Consider the following 13,768-nt stretch of genomic DNA (forward strand, 5'->3'; position numbering starts at 1 on the left):
ACAGATGGACAGATATAAAGACAGACAGACAGACAGATAGAAAGGCAGAGAGAGAAACGGATAGAGAAAACAGAGACCTCAAATTATTATGTAAAATCTTTTAGTCCGAGGAGCTTCCTCAATAGCTATTGTTCTGGTATACCTAAATAACCAACAATCTTCCTAAATTAGTTCAGAAAATATTTGGCAAATTTAATATGATATCATTACTAATAACAGCAAACTACAGTTAGGAGAACATTTGGAAGAAAAATTTCTACAACCTAAAACAAAAACAACAATAAAAACAGACTATACTGTAATTTCTACATGAGGTTAACCATGATGAGTGACATAAAAATCATTGTTGTATTTCCACTACAAAAATATATCCCTTCAAATCTATTCCTTAGTTAAGACTATTTACCATTCATTTATTGTTACCAGCTGCAACATCATAGCATTATGAAATTTTGGCTATTAGGCACATGCATAATTTTATAATCATTACTGAATTACTGCTAGACATACATTATTTGACAGACATAATACCTGCATTCACACCAATTATACATACCTGCTCAAAGGTAAACAGAGTTATATTATGTGATACTTTCCTGTAAATGGAGCCCCTGTGTTCTTCATCTGTTTATTCTCACATGTGTATGCCAAGGCCTTTATTATGGTTCCCCTGCCTTTGTAGAAACTTAAAATACAGGAATTATTTATTATTCCTCACTATAGCTGTAGCTTGTATTATAGGTTCTATCATGTCATGAGAAAAAAAATACCTTTCTGAGAGCAATAGTCATTACCTACTCTCTCTTTTGGTATTAATCATTGGTACTAATCAAGCAGAATAACTTGGAGAGGATTTTCAGCCAACAAAGTCACTCTAACTTGATTCTTCAGTTTCTGTATTACTCTAAACTTCATGATTTCAGCTCTAGTAGCTTCTGACTAGATGAAGGTCTGTTTTATCTTTGGCATGCAAAGATAAAAATTAAAAGATAAGTTATTTAGGGCTGGGAATGTGGCTTAGCGGTGGAGTGCTTGCCTAGCATGCATGAAGCCCTGGGTTCGATTCCTCAGTACCACATACACAGAAAAAAAAAGCCAGAAGTGCTGCTGTGGCTCAAGTGGTAAAGTGCCAGTGCCAGCCCTGAGCAAAAGAAGTTTAGGGGTAGTGCCCAGGGCCTGAGTTCAAGCCCCAGGACTGGAAAAAGGTAAGTTATTTTGTTTTTATTTCCCTTTTAACACTACAAGAATAGCATTATTTCAGTACTTATTTTCCCTTGATCTTCTGACAGACTCAGATAACTACATACGTCAAAGCCCTTCAGTACAACTCCCTACCTTATAGTAAACCAGAATAGTTTATTATTTGCTTATGTATTTTGCAATCCATTACTAAAAATTAGGAGTTATAGCAGCCTTTATATTATCAATATTCAGTGTAATTATCTATATTCTAGCATGCTCCAACTATCCAAACAATGAGGCATGATATTTTGTCCACCAAGCCAACACTTATTCTGAAATCTAGTAGCTGTTTTCCTTACACTTAAATAACTTAGAAACAAACAGAGCATCCTTTTATTGCTATCAGACAAATATCATTTATCCTACATTTTATCATTTGTATTCTTATACCTCCCACAAGTCTGTTCAAGAATAAATGTTTCAAATGTGAAGCCTTTGTAGAATAACTAATACCTCAGTCTTGTAAACCCGAAATGGAGAACTAATCTCTTTTGAGCAGTCAAGAAAAAAAAAAACACAACTCTGAAACAGTTCCCTGATTCTTCTATGTGAAGCATACAATTTGGTTTCAAATGTCACGTGTTTGAATAAAGTATAAGGCTGAACAGTAGCTCAGTAGCAAAGTGCTTGCTTAGCAAGTTCAACATCCCCAGTATCAAAAAAAGAGAAAAGACAAAAAAAAATGTACAATAGCAGTTCCAACACCTGTGTACATGGCGAAGTGTGTGCCTTATCAAATTAGTCAGAAACAAGTATTTAAAATTCTTTATAAATTATGCATTGATATCTAACTTACCACTAATACCAATCTTCTATGCACATAAACATGTACACCAACTTCCCTTTCCCATCAAGCATAGCTCTGAAGTTTTCCAACTTGTCATTTGCTTTTGTCAGGCCTGTTCATACCTTGATGGAATGTCCTTTCCAGCACTTATATTTTGATTTCTCTTCAGCTAACAAATTCTATTTCAACCAATTTCCTTTTGTGGAATGATGGATGTCTAAGAGAAAGGTCTCTAAACAGACTTTTCAAAGTAAAAATTTTAAAGACTTAACAAGGCATAGGTAGCTCATACATATAAATCCTAGCTACTCAGAAGGCTGAGATCTGAAGATCACAGTTCAAAGCAAGCCATGAAGTCCATGAAACTGCAATGAACCACGACACAGCTGGAAGTAGAACTGTGGATCAAGTGGTAGACTGCTAGCCTTGAGTAAAAAAAGCTCAGAGAGAGTATCTGGGACCCAAGTTCAAGCCCCAGGACTGGCACAAAAATACAAATAAATAAACATTTTCACACCCCTGTCAACAAAATGGATGAGTTACATGTTCATAGAGCCTTCATGTTTGATCTTTCTTCTTGGAATCTATTCTAAAAACAGATTTAAGTATTCCACCATGTAAAGTAAGAGTGGAAAACACGGCTTCTGTACTTCTGTATACTGCTTCAAATACTTCCCTATGTAAAGTAAGAGTGGAAAATACAGTAGTAATTCACTCCTTCTATCTAGATGAGTGTTACTTTCCCATACAATCCTGGAAACATCTCAGAACTAATTGTAGAAGATGGTCAATTAAAAAAATTAAAGAGTGACACAAACCATCATTTTCCATAATAAGCAATGTTAGCAACACAGATAAGGCATTTTAAATACAGCATCTCCTGAAATTTTAAAACATGATTTGTAAAAATGATATCCTTTGAACAAATAAAATTATGAGATCACTTCAGTACATAATATTCTAACATTTTCTATTATACTTTCCACTCAAAAATCTAGCTAGTTACATTTACTTTAGGTAGACTGCTATTAATTATCAATGAAAAAAGGCTTATTAATTCTTGTTAAATGTGACACTATCAGTACAACATGGGATGAATTAGGGTGATTAAATCATCTGGGAAACTAAGTCTGTTAAACACCAATACATGATTCCATTAGATTCCTAAAAGTAGAGAAATAGATACACATTATAATATATTATATATATTTTTATATTTTAATAGAGTTGAAATATAAAAGTATCTCTAATAAAATGGATCTATTATTTCTTTTTAACTCCTACACTATAGTTTCTTGAGCTTCTCAGAAAACTTACCCTTTCCATGGGTGTCTCACCCCCCCCCCACCCCCAGCCTCTGTGTCTCCCCCAGCATTCACCTTTGAGGCATCAGGGTTGCTCCACCTCTGATTCGAATCACAGCCTTCTGTGTATGCCCTGGTCTCTCTTAGAGATGTCTCATCTGTGCAGAGCATCATGTGACCAGCATAGGGTCACTTCTTGGCCAGTGATCCTGTGTGATGGATTCTACCAAAGAAAGTGATAAGGTCTTTAGGAACATGCTCTATACATGCACATAGGATCCAATTTGTACTCAACATAGAAATACCTGTTTGTATTAACAAAAGTTTGTAATAACTTTTGAGTAAATAAGCAGCTTCCAATTTTTCTTTGCAGTTTGTCCTTATGAGATTACCTCACATGGTGCCATACTGAATATGTCTTTAATCAGACAAAGACAGTTGATTTATAGGGGAAATCCCTGAGCTAAGGTTGAAGGGACTTGAAATAGGTCCTAGCATAGTTCCTAGTCAGTGTGAAATCTACCTGTTTTCTATGCCTCAGTTTCCTTATCTATATCACAGAAATTGAGATAATATTTCTCACAATAAAGAACTGTATTTAGATTCAAATTATGTAATAGATAACCTCCAACTAAACTAAATTAAACTAGGGTCATTAATTAGAGATGGGTTGGGACCTCTTCTCAGAGGACTTGTACCTCTCAGTTATTATGTTACTGTATAAAATCCCTAGCCTGAAACCTTCTTCTAAAGGTTATTAACTGGTGACATGTCCTGATCACAGCATGGCAAATGCAACCTGCCCTTGCTGTATAATAGAATGACTGACAGCTAATCAAAAGACTATAGATTCATGATGCCACATTTTCCTTGTAATCCAATACTAATAAAAGCATCAGATACATCAGCAATTATGTATTTAAGTATCTATGATTGGAGACAGAGTTATATCTTGCCATTAGAAAAGTGCCATTACCTTGGAATCTCACAATGAACCAGTGAACACCAATAGAATAAAATAATCTTTTTTTTATTTTGGTAGTACCTGAACTTCTTGAGGCAATGAATCTTGCAAGAAATATCTATAACAGGCAAGTAAGGGCCATATTTCCCTCCTACTCTGCTATCTCAGCTGCCTGCACTACACTTGCATGATTGCATATTTGCAATGTAGAATTGTATTCTTGTTTCTTTGTCTACATTTGAAAGGTTCCTTCAAGGAAAGATTGACAATTTATGGGAATAGAAGGGCTATGCAAGTTTCAGAGCTAAGCAACAAGGTAGAACAAAACAGAAGGAGAATACACCAATGAAAGCAGAGATATTTTTTTCTCCTTACTCTGAAATAGCCCAGGAATTTCTGAGAGTGTGTCCTGAGCATCTCTGGGCACATCCTACATAGATGCATTCATCAGCATCATCAGAAGCAGCTAAGAAACACCAAAGTATCTGTCTTATCACATATATCTACTAAGTTATCCTATCTCCTATATGATCCTATGTACAGGGCGAATTATTTTGCTGGACTACAGCTTTACTTAAGTGCATTCTCACTCTTCTCTGTTTCTTGTCAACCTGTGAGTTAAATTGCATTCCCTAGCTTTGTCTCTCTAATATGAGATTACTTCAGGGATACATTCAGCCAAGTTAAAGTTGCTGGAGATGTGAGCAGAAGGCAGGAGGTCCAGTTTGAAGGAGCTAGTTCCCTTCTTTTGGAACACACATGTACTTCCAGGGTGAAGGGAGCTGCCTCATATTCTGAGCCCAGCATTGATGGAAGAAGAAGCCTTCCTGCAGAGCGTGATCATTTAAATTAGTACCACCGGTCACCAGTGGTGGGGAAACTGAAATTACTTGCAACAGTCTATAAGCATGGACTAAACATGCAACAATGGTGGGCCTTGCTTTGTCTGTCCAGGTACCAAAGTGATGGAGCAAGAGGGCTATGTGCTGTGGTTACCATAGAGATGAAGTCGGCAGTGCCACCAAGTGCAGTCTAAGGCTGAGTGCCCCAAGATCTCAGGGACCGTGGTGACTGCAGATGTGTTTAGTGCTGGCTGCCTTCACCCATTCTCCTCAACAGCATCAATGCACAATAGATTTCCATGAAAGTAAATCAGGAACTGCCAACAGTTGACTTAATCACTGTAATTTAGAGCAGGAATCCATTTTCTCTTCCTATATGTAAATACTTGAAACTTTTAAAGTCCATTATAAGTAAAAAAGGTTAATTGCCTCACAGTTTTGGAAGGTAAAAGTCCCAAATCCAACAATGTCATCAGTTTAGCCTCCAGTGAAGGTTTAGTCCCCTTGTCTGTGTTACCACATGACAGATGGCACCATGGAAGGAGCAAATGCAGATGGAAGAGATCACATGGTGAGACAGCACACTAGACAATTTAGAAGGACCTGTTGTTTTCCCCTTCCTTCCTTCCTTCCTTCCTTCCTTCCTTCCTTCCTTCCTTCCTTCCTTCCTTCCTTCCTCCCTCCCTCCCTCCCTCCCTCCCTCCCTCCCTTCCTTCCTTCCTTCCTTCCTTCCGTTTTTATGTCACCCATGGGGCTTGAACTCAAGGCCTGATCACTGGTTCCTGTGCCTTTGTGCTCAAGACTAGTGTTCTATCACTTAAGCCACAGCTTCACTTCCAGCTTTTTAGTGGTTGAGTCTTGTACAAAGATGACACATGAATTGGTGTTGGTTTCATTTTCCACCCAGTAAAATTGTGTGCTTTTTTTCAGTCTTTAAAATAAACACTGTAAATCCATAAAAAAAGAGTCTTGTACACTTTTATGTCCAGGCTGGCTTCAAACCTTTATTTTCAGATCTCAGCCTCTTAAATAGGATTACAAGATTAAGCCAAACATCCAGTTTTCCTTTTTATAAACACTTGCTCTTGCTAGGCACTTTTGGCTCATGTTTACTCAGGAGGCTGACATCTGAGAATAAATATTTGAAGCCAGCTTGGTCAGGAAAGTCTGTGAGATTCCTAGCTCCAATTAACCACCAAATAAGCAGGAGATTGGAGATGTACCAAGTTGTAGAGCACCAGCCTTGAAGAAAAAGTCCAAAAGGCAGTAACAAGGCCCTGAGCCCAAGTACTAGCAAAACAAAACACAAGCAAGCAAGCAAACAAACCAAACCCCTACACTTACAGGACTAACCAAGATCCTTTGAGATGTACACCAATTCCCTCCAAAAGCACAGTCCCCAGTTACCTAACTACTTTCTACTGGCAGTGTCCCCAGTGACCTTGCACTAGGCCCTGGCCCTTACAGTTCCCTCACCTTAAGCTTGTCATGGTAGGAGCTAAACTTTCAGCACAGGGCCTCTGGAAGAAGACGGTGACACTCAAACCATATCTAAGCCACAGCAACTGGTGAGGGCATAACAGACATCATCCCCTGTCTAAATGTTATGGTGGAGGCCTCATTTGCTGTTGGTCTTGCAGACACCATTAGAACACATCACAATGTATATATTTGCAAATCTTGATTTCAATTCTCATTAACTAGAATTAGATTGCATTTGTAGTTCTTGTTTCTTAGTTCTTTACCTCCACCTTCACCTAGCTGCTGTGTCTAGACAGGGTAGCCAATGTAGCTACCAAAGCTCAAAACATAGCTTCATCTTTGATTGATCTCTTATTACTTTCTGTATATAAGCAGACTAAAAAATCCTTCTTGTAGCCCTCAGTTTTATCTTTTCCAATGTTGTCATTCACAATAAAACAAACCATGGAATTGAACAAATAAGCTTAAACAATTAAAATTTTAAAATAATTAACATATATTCTCATTTAAAAAAATTCCTCTTATTGTAATTTGATTCCACTTTGAATCTCTACCCAGAAACCTCAATTATGTTTCTATCTCTCAACAGAATTTCTATGGTGTAGCTTAAGTGTATGATCTTGTGTTATGGTAACACTTCATAGCTTGGCATCACACTATTGGTGTGGCTTTGGACTGCTTATTTACACTGTTTATATCTCTACATATCTTTGTTCACATAGATGCATAATTCCTTCCCTGTACCATTACTATGGTGTGATTTTTATTCCATATTCCATGATCCATGTTAAATCTTAGTCCTCCAATGGAGCTCTTCTTCATGACTCTTAGACTTGATTACTGCCATGTTTTCTCAATTCAATCAGTATACTTTGTCTGAGCCATACAATCAGATAATAGTTGGAAGTATACACTAATAGTCCCAAATTTAGGACTTGAAAAAATTCTTGCTGGGCACCCATGGCTCATGCCTGTAATCCTAGCTACTCAGGAGGCTGAGATCTGAGGATCGCAGTTCAAAGCCAGCCCTGGGAGGAGAGTCTGTGAGACTTATCTCAAATTAACCACCAGAAAACTGAAAATGGCACTGTGACTCAAGTGGTAGAGATCTATCCTTGAGCTGAGGAGCTCAGGGATAGTGCTCAGGCCCACAGTTCAAGCCTCATGACCCACAACAGCAACAACAATAATTCTCCACATAACTATAAGTTTATAATAAAAAACAAGATTATAAATTCTTTACAAGATTGAAAAATTCCATATCTCTTAAAATGGCTTGGCTTGGTGATTATTCCAAAGTAGAGACAATCAATACTTCCTGATTAATTGAGTAATTTATTAAAATTGAGCTTCCTTTGATCTAATGTGTTGTTTTTTTTAACTGGAAGCTTTCAGAATTCTTTTTTTTTTTTCCAAATTTTTATTATCAACCTGATGTACAGAGAGGTTACAGTTTCATACGTTAGGCATTGGATACATTACTTGTACTGTTTGTTACCTTGTCCCTCATACCCTCCCTTTCCCTTTCCCCCACCCTGAGGTATTCAGTTCATTTACACCAAACAGTTTTGCAAGTATTGCTTTTGTAGTTGTTTGTCTTTTTTTACCCTGTGTCTCTCAATTTTGGTATTCCCTTTCAATTTCCTAGTTCCAATACCAGTATACATGGTTTCCAATATACTCAGATAAGATTACAGAGATAGTGTAGGTACAACCACAGGAAGGTGATACAAGAACATCCTCAATAATAGAAGATACAGATACACAGGAGATGTTGAAAGTAGTTACAACTGTGATATAACAATTGTCTCCATAACATGGAGTTCATTTCACTTAGCATCATGTGTATGTGTTCATAAGGGTATAGCTATTGGGCCTTGTGGTGCTCTGCTATGACTTGCCTAAACCTGTACTAATTATTCCCAATAAGGGAGACCATAGAGTCCATGTTTCTTTGGGTCTGGCTCACTTCACTTAGTATAATTTTTTCCAACTCTTTCCATTTCCTTACAAATGGGACAATGTCATTCTTTCTGATAGAGGCATAAAATTCCATTGTGTATATGTACCACATTTTCCTGATCCACTCATCTACTGATGGGCATCTGGGTTGGTTCCAGATTCTCGCTATGACAAATTGTGCTGCGATGAACATTGTTGTGCTGGTGGCATTAGTGTGATTTTGTTTGTGGTCTTTTGGATAGATACCCAAAAGTGGGGCTGCTGGTTCATAGGGGAGTTCTATATTTGGCCTTCTGAGGAATCTCCATACTGCTTGCCATAGTGGCTGAACCAGTTTACATTCCCACCAACAGTGAAGTAGGGTTCCCTTTTGGCCACATCCCCTCCAACAATTGTTATTGTTAGTTTTCTTGATATATGACATTCTTACTGGGGTGAGATGGAATCTCAATGTTGTTTTGATTTGCATTTCTTTTATGGCCAGTGATGTAGAGCATTTTTTCATATGTCTCCTGGCCATTCTCAATTCCTCATCAGAGAAGTCTCTTGGTAAGTCTTTAGTCCACTTGATGAGGGGGCTATTGGTTCTTTGCGGTTTTGTTTTAGAAGAAGGTAATTATTTTAGTTCTGCATATATTTTAGATATGAGGCCTTTGTCTGTTAAATGGCCTGTAAAGATCTTCTCCCAGGCTATGGGCTTTCTGTTTATCTTGAGAGCTATGTCCTTTGCCGTGCAGAAGCTCTGCAGTTTGATGCAGTCCCATTTGTCCATCCTTTCTTTGATTTGTAGCCTTTCTGGGTCTTTGTTAAGGAAGTTCCGTCCTGCGCCAAGGAGCCCAAGTGTTTCTCCTACTCCTTCCTTTAGTGTTTTCAGGGTGTCTGTTTTGATTTCGAGGTCTTTAATCCATTTGGAATTGATTTTGGTGCAGGGTGATATATAAGGATCTAGTTTTAGTTAGTTGCATGTGTTGAGCCAGTTTTGCCAGCACCATTTGTTAAAGAGGCTATCTTTCTTCCAAACTATTGTTTTAGTTCCTTTATCAAAGATTAAGTAGGCGTAGTTCTGTGGGATCATTTCTGGGTCTTCAATTCTGTTCCATTGGTCTTCAGGCCTGTTCCGGTGCCAATACCAAGCTGTTTTTATTACTATAAGCTTTCAGAATTCTTATGCCATTCTTCCCTCTACAAAAGGCTAAATGATCTCAAGACAACATATGTCTTTTAAAAGTGAAAACTTAGATTTCTTATATATATACACTAAGCAGTCAGCATTTTTCCAGAAAGAGAATATTTCATGAGGTAAAAACAAAAAAATGATAGATAATTTGTTTTGTGGAGCTCACATTCTAATTAAGGAAGAAAGCCAAAATAATAAGTAAGTGAAGCATCTAGAATGTTAGTGAGTGATAGATACTACATGAAAATATAAAGAATGTTGAGGGGACCCATGTACAGATAGGTGAGGAGTAGGGCAAGTCAAGAAGGGAGGACTCATGAGAGCAAGGCATAGGAGAAAGGGATGAGCCAGGCAATGAAAGGATTGTAACCATTGTAAGTACAGACCAAAAGTGTGGCAAATTCTCTAAAGTGACTTACGAGATTATTGATGCCTATATCAGGTATTCTTCCCTTTGTAGAAAGGATCCAAGATGACTACAGAGTTCTTAGATATTATGGCCCCCTATATTTAAAACAATTCATGTGATATCAAAATATAGACAAGAAATGCCTTTGCAAAACTTGATACTTAATTTAGCACTTTCACAGGGAAAGGAGTTTCTTTTAAGTTCTCTTTTCCTTGTCATCATCTAGTGATTTTTTTTTCTTATTTATTGTCAAAGTGATGTACAGAGAAGTTACAGTTTCATATGTTAGGCCTTGGGTACATTTCTTGTACTGTTACCTCCTCCCCCATTACTCCCTCCCCCTCCCCTTTTCCCTCTCCCCCCATGAGTTGTTCAGTTGGTTTACATCAAATGGTTTTGCAAGTATTGCTTTTGGAGTAGTTTGTCTTTTTATCCTTTGTCTCTCGATTTTGATATTACCTTTCACTTCCCTAGTTCTAATACCAGTATATACAGTATCCAGGGTACTCAGATGAGATACAGTGATAGTGCAGGTACAGCCACAGAAAGAGGATTCAAGAGGATCACCAACAATAGAAGCTACCGTTTCACATGGCATGTTGAAAGTAATTACAACAGTTATATAACACTCGTTTCCATAACATGGAGTTCATTTCACTTAGCATTTTCTTATGCATTCATAAGGGCATAGCTATTAGGCTCTTGTGATCCTCTGCTTTGACTAGCCTAAACCTGTGCTGATTATTCCCTATGAGGGAGACCATAGATCTTAACTAATAGTTGCTTGCAATAAACAATGCTACAGATAAAAGATGGAGCTTAATAAGTAAAATTTCCAAGGTCTAGCAGTGGATTTGAAATTAAAATTTGCATCCACATCTGAGGTGCTACTGTGCTCACTCATTTGTTCAATTGCTCAAGGAGCTCTCTGAGTGTGTATCTGATGTGCATGAACAATGTCAGGTTCAAGAACAATGGACAAAGAGACAATTATAAGATAAAGTATTACATCTAGTGATTAAAACATAGTCTTTGTATATTTTTAGCGGATTTCTTAATAATTTCTACATGGAGATTATATTATGTACACTAGACATATATTTATTTCTCCTTTTCCAATATGGATTTTAAAAAGATCCTTATATTGTCTAACTGTTTTAGCTAAAACATCAGTTACAAGCAACAAATGAAATTCTGCATTTTTCTGAAAAGGAGGAAGAAATAATTTAGTCTGTTACCATTTTTTTATTTTTTGAAAAGTTTTTATTGTCAAGGTGATGTACAGAGGGGTTACAGCAGTTACATATGTAAGATAGTGAGTACATTTCTTGTCATACCTGTAACCTCCTCCCTCATGTTTCTCCCAAATTCCCTCCCTTCCAATCCCCTCCCCTGAGTTGTATAGTTAATTTCCAACATATTGCATGGTGTCTATTGCCATTGCATTGGTTCTCCCTTTATTCTTTGTCTCACCATTTTGATGTTCCCCTTCCCTTCCCTATTTCAGATAAAGCTATATACAATGCCCAGGGTATTGAAATAAAACACAGTGACGATGGGGGATAAACCATAGGAAAGGAAAACAAGAGAAAGGGGCTGGAATGTGGCTTAGTGATAGCGTGCTTGCCTAGCATACATGAAGCCCTGGGTTCGATTTTTAGCACCATATAAACAGAAAAAAAACTGGAAGTGGCACTGTGGCTCAAATGGTAGAGTGCTAGTCTTGAGCAAAAGAAGCCAGGAACAGTGCTCAGGCCCTGAGTTCAAGCCTCAGGACTGGCAAAAAAGAAAAGAAAAACAAAAGAAATAATTTCACATAGTACATTAAAAACAACAACAATGAAAAACTTTCTGTTTCCATATCTTTTTTTGGCCAGTCCTGGGCCTTGGACTCAGGGCCTGAGCACTGCCCCTGGCTTCTTTTTGCTCAAGGCTAGCACTCCGCCACTTGAGCCACAGCGCCGCTTCTGGCCGTTTTCTGTATATGTGGTGCTGGGGAATCGAACCTAGGGCCTCGTGTATCCGAGGCAGGCACTCTTGCCACTAGGCTATATCCCCAGCCCCTGTTTCCATATCTTGAAGTTCATTTTGCGTAGCATCATCTTACATGATCATATATACATAGCTATTGAGCTATTATGATTCTCTGCTAGGACTATCCTAAACATTTACTAATTACTACAAATGAGGGAAACCATGGAATCTATGTTTCTTTGGGTGTGGCTCACTTCACTTAATATGATTTTTTCCAAGTCTTTCATTTCCTTATGAATGGTGCAATGCCATTTTTTTCAGATGGAAGCGTAGAATTCCATTGTGTATATATACCATGTTTTCCTGAACCATTCATCTACTGAGGGGCATCTGGGTTGGCTCCATATTTTAGCTATAATGAATAATGCTGCACTAAATATAGAACTCCCCTATGACCCAGCAGCCCCACTCTTGGGTATCTATCCAAAAGACCACAAACAAAATCACAGTAAAGCCACCAGGACAACAATGTTCATCGCAGAGCAATTTGTCATAGGGAGAATCTGGAACCAACCCAGATGCCCCTCAGTAGACGAATGGATCTGGAAAATGTGGTACATATACACAATGGAATTTTATGCCTCTATAAGAAAGAATGACATTGCCCCATTTGTAAGGAAATGGAAGGACTTGGAAAAAATTATACCAAGTGAAGTGAGCCAGACCCAAAGAAACATGGACTCTATGGTCTCCCTTATTGGGAATAATTAGTACAGGTTTAGGCAAGTCACAGCAGAGGACCACAAGAGCCCAGTAGCTATACCTTTATGAACACATAAGATGATGCTAAGTGAAATGAACTCCATGTTATGGAAACGATTGTTATATCACAGTTGTAACTACTTTCAAAGTCCCATCTGTATCTGTAGCTTCTATTATTGATGATGTTCTTGTATCACCTTCCTGTGGTTGTACCTACACTATCTCTGTAATCTTATCTGAATACTCAGAAACCATGTATACTGGTATTAGAAGTAGGAAATTGAAAGGGAATACCAAAATTGAGAGACACAGGGTAAAAAAAGACAAACAACTACTAAAGCAATACTTGCAAAACTGTTTGGTGTAAGTGAACTGAACACCTCATGGGGGGAAAGGGAAAGGGGGAGGAAGGGGGGGTATGAGGGACGAGGTAACAAACAGTACAAGTAATGTATCCAATGCCTAACTTATGAAACTGTAACCTCTCTGTACATTAGTTTGATAATAAAAATTTGAAGAAAAAAAATAATGCTGCAATGAAAGTGGTTGTGCTAGAAAACTGTATGGAGGTTCCTCAAAAGACTAAACATAGAGCTCTCCTATGCCCAGCAAACCCACTTCTGGGCATTTACCCAAAGTATCATAAACAAGGCCATATTAAGGCTACCACCATTTGGGGGAGGGGGTGAGACTTGAACTCAGGGCCTGCGTGCTGTCCCTGAGCCTTATTGTGCTCAAGGCTAGCTCTCTATCACTTGAGTCACAGTGTTACTTTTGGGTTTCAGGTGGTTTATTGGAGATAATAGACTCATGGGGACTTTTCTGCCTGGGCTGTCTTCTAACCACTATCCTCACATCTCAGC

At 38.0% G+C, this 13,768-nt stretch overlaps 1 pseudogene; it reads right to left on the reverse strand.

Annotated features, from left to right (window-relative positions):
• LOC125360635 overlaps positions 1–13,768 on the reverse strand; it is a 30,577-nt pseudogene that overhangs the window by 1,636 nt on the left and 15,173 nt on the right.

The sequence above is a fragment of the Perognathus longimembris genome, chromosome 12 (assembly GCF_023159225.1).
Source record: "Perognathus longimembris pacificus isolate PPM17 chromosome 12, ASM2315922v1, whole genome shotgun sequence".
Classification (NCBI taxonomy): Eukaryota; Metazoa; Chordata; class Mammalia; order Rodentia; family Heteromyidae; genus Perognathus; species Perognathus longimembris.